This window comes from Olea europaea, unplaced genomic scaffold (genome assembly GCF_002742605.1).
Source record: "Olea europaea var. sylvestris unplaced genomic scaffold, O_europaea_v1 scaffold60, whole genome shotgun sequence".
Classification (NCBI taxonomy): Eukaryota; Viridiplantae; Streptophyta; class Magnoliopsida; order Lamiales; family Oleaceae; genus Olea; species Olea europaea.
Window position 1 is genome coordinate 616,144 of NW_019264346.1, and position 11,931 is coordinate 628,074.

The 11,931-nt window shown below is 37.9% G+C and overlaps 1 pseudogene; it reads left to right on the forward strand.

Annotated features, from left to right (window-relative positions):
* Positions 1 to 1,630: 1,630 nt before the first annotated feature.
* Positions 1,631 to 11,282, forward strand: LOC111389563 (annotated as a pseudogene).
* The last annotated feature ends 649 nt before the right edge of the window (positions 11,283 to 11,931 follow it).

An 11,931-nucleotide genomic window follows, 5' to 3' on the forward strand; every position in this document is an offset into this window, starting at 1 on the left:
GATTAGATGACCAAGTAAAATATCCCCCAATTATAGGCATATACAGCAACATATTCTTCTTAATAAAATCTTAAAAGTCCTCTATAGCCCTATCCTGCCATTATACCTTCCAATAGGCAATCGAAGCACATTAAAATCATCCCAATACACGTTGGGAGATTCTACCAAGTCATCATAACAGCCAACTTATCCCACAAGCCCCTCCAACTCTCATCAGAATTAGGCCTATAAATTCCTATAAACATTCATTGGAATCTATCTCCAATATTTCTAAATGAAAGCAATATAGAGAATAACCCTACACTAACTTTCTCCATATCAAAAACTCTAGTGTCCTCATGACTAGAACGCCTCTTGAAGCCCTGGATGATCCCAAAAACTGATACCATACATGTTTTCCCCCCATAAACTACTAACCACGGCCCTTGAGATAAACTCTAACCTAGTTTCTTGTAAACGTACAAGGTTCACCCTTCATCTCTTTAATAGATTTTGAACACTTAACATTTTTCCAATTTCATTAAGCCCCTCACATTCTAGCTAAAGAGTTTTGGCATCATTTTAATACTCCACCATCCCTCCCCATCATTCTTTTCTTTAACTCGCCACCCTTAGAGTTATAATTTACTGACCATTCAAGTCGCTTAAGTTCACGATCACCCTTTCTTCTTGATTACCTCTGTGTACCCATTCACTGTCTCCTACCAACTTTCAGTTCCTCATATACTTGCAAGAGACAACTTTCATAACCATCGCAGGACACACCAACCATCTTACTGAAATTCTAAATCTTTTGAAGAACCCTATTTGAAGGTGGGGGTCCAACTTCAATTGCATTCACTTTCACTGTTTTCTCTATGTAACAACACTCCAAAGGATCGTAGATATGTTTCTTCACTTCCTCATACTTGTGCTACATCACTATCTATTTTCCCTTCTTGGCGCCATAGACCACACCACAAGAGCTTTTTTAGTCCCTAAGTCCCTTTTCTTTTAGAATCTTAAAGTACCTCCTATTGTATGTGGTCACAACCATAATTTTCGAACAAATTACCTTGTGCTCTTTCACAACTACTAAAATTAAATCCTTTACCTATATGTCCTGTCGCTTACTAAATTAGCAATAATCCCTCTGCCGGTGAAATCGTGTCCATCGCACCAAATGTCACCGACTCCAAATTCACTATAGTTGGCTCCCCTTCCTTAGACGTCTCCTCATCTACTTCCATCTTCGAGTCTTATCATCCTTATCCAATCCCCCTAAATCGACCCCATCATCATTTCCTGAATATACGGCTTCAGTTTGCGCCAGATACTCGCAATTGGGCTCAATCATCACCTACTTTTCTATAGTATAGGCCATATTCTATGCTATCTCCTCGTAAGTCAAGCTTGCTACTTGCTTTCCATTAGCTAGAGTGTAACGTCCCGAATTTTAGTAACCTGACGCATTACGAAACATGAATTTATGAAAGTGCTTGAAATAAATAATTTTAATATAGCGAGATATTAAAAAAAACTGAATAACATTTAACAATAGATAAATTAAATTTAATAAAATATATGAAACATTTTGGAATCATACCTTAAGGCCTTATGGTCGTTGTCGACACCGATAGGTGGCTGGGTGATGGTTGAATTGCTGGGTGGTGGTTGTGATTGGGTGATTTTGGACTTATCTGGAGGGTTCTCCATAAAGCTTTTTACTATAAGAGTTTACAATAAAAGGTTGACGTATACGCTGTGCAAGCATATGGAAGTGAAACTTAAAACCTTGTTTCTATAATTAATGGTTGCTGCAAGTATTTATAAAGTTCAATATCTTGATTTACTAGGTTGTGAGCTTGTTCACTAAGCTTACCGTGGTTAGGGATGGTAACGGGGCTGGGTGCCCCCACCCGCCCTACCCCATCTCGCCCAAACCTAAGATGGGGTAGGAATAGCTCAATGTTTTACACCATTTAATTTTATTTTTTTTTACATTTTCAAAGTTTCGAGTTATGTTATTATTATAGAATAAAATGCAAATTCAAAATGGGTTTTTAATGGGTGAATTGTTTAGAAATAAAATTATTTTTAATCTTTTTTATTTTTTTCCCTTCAAGGGGACGGGTTCGAAGTAGGGCGAGGAGGGGTGGGTTTTTTTGCCATCACTACCCGTGGTCCATGGTTCAGAAGTCGCAAAAGGATTCTGGATATAATACTGTTCGCAACATAGATAATGTTAAGCACATGGAGTTGTGTGACTACATGGGGCCTAACAATACAAATCCAGGTGAACAAAGTGAACATCCAATACAAAATCTTCTAATACAATCTTTGAATCTAGAAGTAGGAAATTCCCTAAAATCAGAGTCAGATATCAACCTGAATATGGAGAGCAAAGCCAATTATCCAGCCTGAAGATGACCTCGCTCAGATGGTGTCTTAAGAGAAGGCCTGAGAAAGCTTGACAACTTTGACGGGTGGATGAGTGAAGAACTTGAAGATGTAACAGAGTCGCAAATGCAGCCTAGCTCTGGGGCTTATTGGGAGACTGTTGGAAGAGTAGTTGGAGTTGACGATTCTGGCATATTTACCCAAGTACCCTTGGACGACTATATATTAGGCCCCTTTCTCTCCCAAGATCAGCTCGTTAGCATTTTTGATCGTCAAACTGGGTCTATTCTGGTTTAGAAATTAAGGTGTGTTCGCTAGTAATTCAGTCCAAAATGCCGCTTTGACTTCTCAGATGTCTCAGCTGTAATTACAATTGCTAAATATGAAGCTGATTGTATATCAAAGAAGTAATTAAGATATTTAATTTAAATTTTTGTGTTTTACGATCAGCTACTTATTATGGGAAGATTCTTAAAATGTCAAGAAGAGGGGGGAGTATAAATTGGCATGCATGTTTTGTGAACTAGAAGTTCTCACAGAGGTCATACAGATGGCATTATTCGTTGCCATACTCCGTTGCTTGGGAGTGGAAGGATTCCATTTTAAATAACATGTTCAAACAAGTTAGCATGCAGTAAAGTGCGAAAATTTGAATTCAATCTAGTATTGTTCAATATACAGATGTCATCGATATAGGAAATGCCGACTTTGACGAAACTCTTCTACACGAGATTTGGAAAAAAATTTCTTTGGGATTTGTCACTCTCCAAACTTTTCGTGTCAATTCTGAAGCTTAAATCGCACCACACAGGACGAATTCTTGCCAGACAAGATAAAGGATCAGCTATTGCAAAACCTTTTCAAGAAGAAGTTGCATAATTGGCTTCTCTAGAAATTCACGGAAGGTGGGAAATAATAAAGTTTGATGAACATAGGTATTGATGAAGGAAGGATGAAAAAGTTATAATAATCCTCTTCATATATTTTACAATATTTGTGAAGACATTTATAGGTGAAACTATATGGTATACATGGTAAATGAATACTGTGACGGAAATAATCTGTAAATGGAAAACATAGGCATGATTTATGTGATTTCTACTAATCATAGTATTTGCTTGATTGTTGGAGTGCTGTGATTGCTACTGTGACTAAGGGTGTGCTGTAATACTCCCCCTCAAGTTGGAGCATGGAGATCCGTAATGCCCAACTTGGAGCGAAAGAAGAGAAATAATTCACGTCTCAAAGGTTTAGTAAGAATATCAGCTTCTTGTTGAGAGCTCGAAACATAGGAAGTAGTAAGAAGACCGGATTTAATTTTCTCACGAACAAGGTGACAATCTAATTCAATGTGTTTGGTTCGTTCATGAAAAATTGGATTGCGAGTAATGTGAATGGTAGTCTGATTATCACGGTGAAGTAGAACATGTTTCGGAGGGAGGCATAGTAAGTTCTTGTAGAAGGAGATGAAGCCAAACAAGTTCACAAGTTGTAGTAGCCATAGCATGATATTCAGCTTCAGCAAAAGAGCGAGAGACAGTACTTTGTTTCTTAGTGCTATCACCCAATTTGATGATGAAACCAGTCGTGGAACGTCGTGTGAGCGGACAACTTGCCCAATCGGAGTCATAGAAGACAGATATCTGAAAACTATAGTTTGATGAGAAAAAGAGGCCATAACCAGGATTAGTCTTCAAATGGTGGAGTAAGCGATGAGCAGCATGAAGATGAGGCTTGCGAGGAGCGTGCATGAACTGACTCAGAATGTTGACAGGAAAGATTATATCTGGATGAGAGATAGTTAAATAGATCAAACGAACAATCAATCATCAATATAAGCTAGGATCATCCAAAAGTTCACCATCCGAATCATTAAGTTTGCAATGTTGTTCTATGGGAAAATAAGCCAGGCAAGAGCTGAGCTGACCAGAATCAGAAAGAATGTCCAAAGTACATTTCCTCTGATTGATTAAGATGCCTTTAGAAGATCAGGCAACTTCAATCCCTAGGAAATACTTGAGATTACCAAGGTCTTTGATTTTGAAATTCTATGCAAGATGCCGTTTGATAGAATTGATGGCAGAGATGTCATTATCAGTAACTAGGATATCATCAACATAGACAAGAATGACAGTAAATGTTGTACCCTCGATCTTGGTGAAAATAATATAATCAATTGTAGATTGACAAAAACCTGTAAGGATAAGAACATGAGATAATTTTGAATACCATTGATATGAGGCTTGTTTGAGACCATATAAGGATTTGTGGAGACGGCATTCTCGTGTCTCCTCCCTGATGACAATATCCTGTGGTGGTCGCATGTATACTTCCTCATCAAGATCACCGAGAAGAAAAGCATTGTAGACATCTAATTGTTGAAGAATCCAATGTTTAGCTGCAGCTATAGTAAGAAGACAACGAACAGTAACAAGTTTAGCTACAGGAGCAAAAGTGTCAGTATAATCAAGGTCCTCTACCTGAGTGAAACCCTTGGCAACTAAACGAGCTTTATGACGTTCAATGGAACCATTTGCACGCAATTTTGTTTTATAAACCTATTTGCAACCAATGGCTTTCTTACCAGGGGGAAGATGCTCAAGGGTCTATATGTGATTGGCTTTAAGGGCTTGAATCTCAGAAGCCATAGCCTGTTGTCAATGAGGCTCAAGTATAGTTTGAGAGTAGAGGACAGGGTCTTGAACATTTTTGGAGATAGAAGAGAGGAAAGCAAAATGTTTTGGACTAAAAAAATGATAAGAAAGAAAATTAGGCAAAGAGTGAACCGTACCTGAAAAGGATTAGGAATGAGATGATGAACGTGGTCCCTCTGGTGGTAGATCTGAGCAAATGTAATCCTAAAGATATGTGGGATGAGTGACAGTGTGTTGAGGTCTACGGGATGGAGGTGGAACAATCATGGGTTCTAGGGAGATGGTAGGTTCATCATCATTTGGAATAGAAAGTTCAATGTCTGGTGAGGGTGGTGCTTGGGAAGATGATCTGACATCATTTGCTTGAGTCTCATGTGTATCATGCGTGTAAGGTAAGGTAGTCTAAGTTATATCGAGGGACTGTGTGGTGTCTGGCAAAGCGCGTGGTAATGAGGCATCTGAAGGTTACACAGTAGCAAATGGAAAGTTAGATTCTACAAAGTGGACATCACGAGATAGGAATATCTTTTTGGATTGCAAGTCATAGACACGATAGGTGTGTAGAGTTTGAGAGTAGCCTATGAATATGCATGGTGTGCTATGACGTGAGAACTTGTGTCGATGAACACTTAAAGTGTGTGCATAACAAAGATATCCAAAAACACGAAAATGATCATATTTGGGAGGCTTGTTGAAAAGAAGGTCATAACGTGTTTTGCCATTAAGAGAGGGGGTTGGTAGGTGGTTAATTAAATAAGTACCAGTAAGTATGCATTCACCCCAGAAGGAAATAGGTAAGTGTGCATGAAAGCGAGACATCGAGCCACATTTAATAGGTGACGATGCTTTCATTCAACTACACCATTTTGCTAGGGTGTTTCAACACAAATGCGTTCATGAATGATGCTATGGGTAAGGAAGAATTCTTGCATACGACGAGATAGAAATTCTTGATCATTATCCGTATAAACATGTTTGATAGGACAATTAAACTGTGTGTAGATCATTTTAATGAACGTGGTCAGACAATTAAATGCATCAGATTTAAAACACATGAGGTACACCCAAGTAACACGTGAAAAATCGTCCACAATTGTAAGAAAATAGTGTGCACCAGCTGTAGAGGGTATGGAATATCCGCCCCAAATGTCACAATAAATCCTATTAAAGACAAAAGACCTTTTATTTTCAACCAATTTGAAGGGGAGGCATGTATGTTTTCCTCGATTACAATTGTCACAATTTTTAATTTTATTCGAATCACATAGAATTGTTGGAATGCAAGAATTTGAATGATGACCTAAATGAAGATTCCAGAGGTCTGGTGTGAATGTAGGTGCTATGATTTGGAATGCTGCTTGATTAAGCAGTTTAAAATGGTAGAGGCCACCACGTTCTTCACCCATCCCAATTAGCTTCCTCATGTGTCGATCCTGAAATAAACAAATAGAGGGGAAACATATGGTAACACAATTAGAAGATTTAGTGAGTTAACTAATTGGGATTAAGTTATAATTAAAATCAGGAATGAAAAGAACATTGTAAAGACATAATTGAGGAGAAAAAAGAACGTGACCCATATACATGACTTGGGCTGTGGAGCCTGTTGGTCAAGTGAGATATTGACAATGGACCCAAATATGTGTGGCCTTGGGCAAATTAGACATATAAGATATATGGGCCAAAGCACCACTATCTATTATCCAAGGGCCGGGGCCAAAAAAGGACGTTGAGGGAGAAATACCAGAGAAGGCGGGGAAGTCGTTGGTGTTGGTCTTCAATAGTTCCATCAATTTTTGGTAGTGCTTGTTGGATAGGCCAGGGATTGCACTCAAAGTAGAGAGAATTGAGCTACTGGACACCATGTTCGCTGTGGGAGGTCGGTCATTGCCCGAATCATTTTGCCGATTTCTAATAAAGGTTGATCGTAGGGACGATTGTTTCGGCTTATTGTGTTCCAGTGAACGGGTTACCCAATGATTTCAAAACAAGCGGACTCCAAATGTCCGTCCCTTCCATATTTGGTACACTTCTTCCCATTGTGAGCACGAGACCCATGATTGATTGAAGGGTATGTGCATGTGACAGCCATGGCGGTGGTGTGGAGGTTGGGTAGCAAAGGGATTTCCAAGAGGCGTTGGGTTTCTTCTTGGTGTATGGTTGCATATGCTTTGGAGACAGTGGGAAGTGGGTCCATGGCTAGGATTTGGCTTCGGATGTTGGAGAAGGAGTCATTGAGTCCCATGAGAAATTGGAATAACCGTTCAATGTTGGCTACTTCCTCCAACCTCTTACGACCATCACAATTACAAGGGTTGGGCTCTGTTAGGGCAGTAAGTTTATCCCATAACCCTTTGATGGTGTTGTAATAAGTGGTGACTGACATGGTGTTCTGCTTGAGATTAACTAGATCACGTTGAAGACAATAGAGGCGCGGGTGATTGCTTTGGGAAAAGTGATTATCCATATCAACCCAAATATCTAAAGGTTGTGTGCAATAAATCAAACTCTGTCGAAGAGGTTTGTTAATAGAGTTTAAGAGCCAAGAGAACTATGTCGCTGCAACGATTCCACAGTATTGCAATTTGCGTGTCTGATGGTTTCTTTAGAGTACTATCAACAAAGGAAAGCTTGTTTTTAGCATTGAGAGCCATACGCATCGAGCGTTTCTAGGCAGGATAGTTTTCTCCAGTAAGGAGATCAGGTACTAATATGGCTCCAGGGTTATCAGCGGGAGTTAAGAAATATGGGGATGTGAGGTCATTGATCAATTGTGAGGAGTGGAGTCAGACATGATGGTTGTTGTTCTGGGTGTTTGCAGAAGCTAGAAGAGGCTGCAGTGAAAGAAAGACTCTGATACCATAATAACGTTTGATGAACAGAGGAATTGATGATGGAAGGATGTAAAAATTATAATAATCCTCTTCATATATTTTACAATATTTGTGCATACATTTATAGGTGAAACTATATGCTGTATATGGTAAATGAATACTGTGATGGAAATAATCTGTAAATGGAAAACATAGGCATGATTTATGTGATTTCTATTAATCATAGTATTTGCTTGATTGTTGGAGTGCCGTGATTGCTGCTGTGACTAAGGGTGTGCTGTAATAGGAAAGGCCCCAGTCTATTAGATGAAGGTGGTCAAGGCGTGTTACATTTTTTAGTTGTTTTAGGTTATGACTGGAGTATACCACTATCCACAATAGCTGTAGGTGTTAAGTGTTAATATCAGGATGCAAATGGATGGACGACACTAGACTGGGCAGCATTTTATGGAAGGTAGTAATCTTAACAACGTATATTATGTCATAAAAATATTTTAAGTCTGATCTTGTTCATCTTCAGCAAGTATCAAGCCCTTGATTGGTGGTGAAGTCAACGATTAATTTTAAGAATTATGCTGTGTTGCTAGAAAAGGGCTAACAGAACCCTTGGCCAACACTCACATGGCGCGTGGGACCCGCATGAATAAAAAATGCTTCTCTCACCTTGTTTTGTGTATGCTATCATAAAGAGTTTGAAACTTTTTCTGTCAGCATAGCATGGTTGTAACTTTAACTACATATATCATGGGACCCACAACTTTTCAATCACATGCTTCATCAACTTTTATCAAAATCTACTAAAAATTTGATTTTAATTCCCACCAAATATGGGCTAAATCATTTAACATGAACATGCATCTATTGAAAGATCATAATGTTATCTTTTACTTTGGTATATTTTCTCTTCTATACTTGAAATATTATAGAGTGTACAGTGGCTTTCCTCATTACCCTAGGTTCAGCGCCAGGAGCATTGACGGACCCCACCTCGTATACCCTTAAGGAAGAACTCCTGTGGACATAGTATTCATCAATGGACACAAAGGAATTGCTGGTTGTCTTGCGGAATCCACCTTGACCTTTCACCTCTCGTTGTTTAAGTTGAAGGAAACCAAGGAGTGTGATAGAGGAGAAAAAGCTGTAGAAACAGTTTCCGAGTGGATTGCAACTCCAGTAGGTTATGGTGACTTGCCACATGGCCTATCCATTTAAGACTCATTAGCTGAAGTGAGAAATGCAACTCAAGCAACTGGTCGAGTGCAATCTTTTCATCCAAAGCAGCTAAAAGAGTATGGGGATGATGGTGAATTTGGAATGTTAGATGAACATGTGTTTTCACTTCTATTTGTAAAATCCAACAGGTCAGGACCACATGATTAATCAACTGTTGCAGCTATATGCATACAAAAAATTTCGTGGTTGAAAGGCAAAAAGGAGTTTTTCCTAATCCGCCAGCGAGTTATTAAAATTCAGGTGTGATGCACTTTTTCTTTTATTAAGGTTCGTGACGATCATTTTATTATCTTTCTTGTATATTTCAGTTATAAGGTTCCACTCTGAAATTCTAATTTTTGGCTAATCTTGTCAAGGGCCCATGTGAGATGACACTAGGTGAGGAAAAACTATAAAAAGATAATATGGTCTGTTGGAATTTTGGATAAGGTCATTTTGCATTGGCGGCGGAGAGGAAGGGAAATAAGTTGGTTCAAAATCTGAAATACTTGTCTCTGACAGTAGCATGCAAGTAACAAAAGTAAAGGACGACGACTATGATTTCGTGAAAGAAGGTAGAAAGCAAACAAAGGAGAGAATGAACTATTGGGAATTTACTTAAACATGCACAACGGAAATAAATAGTTTCAATTCCCATTCAGGATTCAACTTTGTATTTAGACAAGAATTGTGATGAGAAATATACCTTTTTCTTGATTTTGCAAACTCCTTTACGTTATTCTTTTCCAGCAACTTGAATCTGCCTCCCACAACTGCCCAATTGTCTAGCCTTCAATAAAATCCACACAGAGAATAGACTGCAACTGTTAGGGTTTTCCTCTTATGCCAGCAAGAATAATGAAAACTTTATGGATCTCAAACCCTAGTCATGTATTTATATAAACCCAAACGGGCTCGGTCCGGTCCGGTCCAATATTTAATTAATCCATTTAATTAAACCTGGTCTGTGAATTAATTAATCCAATTAATTAATTCGGGAATATAAATAACAAATTCAATTAATTAATTAATTTATCCAACGATTGTTAAATTAATCAATTGGTAATTTGCAATCTTCGAATTATCTTTTGTGTGCGATCCATTACGTTCCCGACCACGATGCCTAATGACGTGAAATATTATTCTGATCTAATCAAAATTGATAAATTAAACACCCTTTTAATTTATCACAAATTCAGACTCGCCGTCCCAAATTGAGATTTAGCAATGTATCAGGGCAACACATGTGACGGGAAATGTCACGTCGTATGACAAAACCAAAACTGTTCGTTTACCATGAAATTATAATCCGTTCGTCAATATGATCCGATCAACTACGAGATATGGAAGTGTGTCAATCTCGATTATCGATCATATCTTTCATTCTACTATTAAGTCAATATGAGTCGAAAACTCCTTTTCGGCTTATATGTATACCTTGGCCAAGGATTTCGTTATTGACTTAATTGAACAAAATGCAGATCACAATCTCTTACTATCTAAAAGTGACGAATCCTCTATTGGTTATTCACAACCTTCATATGGTTCTTGACATACCCGAACGATGTTGTATTAGCGGCCCTTGGCAGAGCAACATCCAACACCTTCAAAGCATGACTATCCTTATACAAGGCATTATGATGACCTCAAGTCATAGGACCAATTCCACTACCAAACGTTAGAGATTAACCACTGACACTCAGATAGTTATTCATGTGAAATTTCTTAGCGGGCCTCCAATGTTTTGTTCTATAACAAAACATTCACGTGTTCATTTAAGTGTCACCACACTTTAACTCGTGAGATCAACTACTCACTTCACAAGTAAGAAATGCCACACGTGATGATCTATCTGTATTAACGATATCCGTATCTCATTATTACTTACGACCACGGTTTATTCAAGATCCAATCATACGTAATTTGTATCTTACAATCACAACTCCTTGTGATTAGCAAATCACTTAAACTTGGATCTTCGGACTCTATTATTTAATATTATTTATCGCAAAATTAATTTAAATAAATAATAGATCTTTCCAAAATTAAATGCATTAAACATATTAAAAATGTTTACAACCTAAATCGATTGGATCTAGGGCATAACACTTACAAGAACAAGGCTCTTGCCAGGGTGAAATCCATGGTTCAATATCCAAAGGCTAGAGATCAATATCGTAGATCGCTAATTGTTGCCCCATAAATGTATGAAACAAAGGCATAGCTATTTTGTTACTTGTTCACTTGGCACTTGAAAAACGTAAATTTATAAAGCCTCTATTAGGGCCCCCACCCTCAACCCACCATCACATATGCACAAAGAAAAATGAAAAAAGAGGCAAAATAAAATTAAAAATTCACTGATAGCTTTACAAATGGAGAGGAAATGTCACCTATATACTAATCATATAATATCAATGTCTTCTTGTTCAAGCTTAGACTGGATAAGATTGATTCTTTTTAGTGCTGAACAAAGTGGGGTTGTACTATCTTTGACTTTCACTTGAGTGGTTTAGTTTAGTTCAAATTGTATTCTCATCATAGTTTAAAGATCAAAGTCAAATTTTAGTTTTAATTGCACAATTTTGTAGGACCCACGCCCATTACTCACTGGCGTGCTGTCGCAGGCACCCAAAAATAATAAAACCTACATTTCCAAAAAAATGTATGTAGTAGTGGAAGTAAGGATCGTTCCCACGAAGAGTGATTAGTCTAATTTTATGCAATATTAACAATAACAGGGGGTTTTGTTTGTGATGAAATCAATTCTAACTAAAAGCAATGCAATTTAATAAATTGGATTAAATCAATAGAACGAACCTTGATTTAAGTCAAAATCCATCGTAGGAATT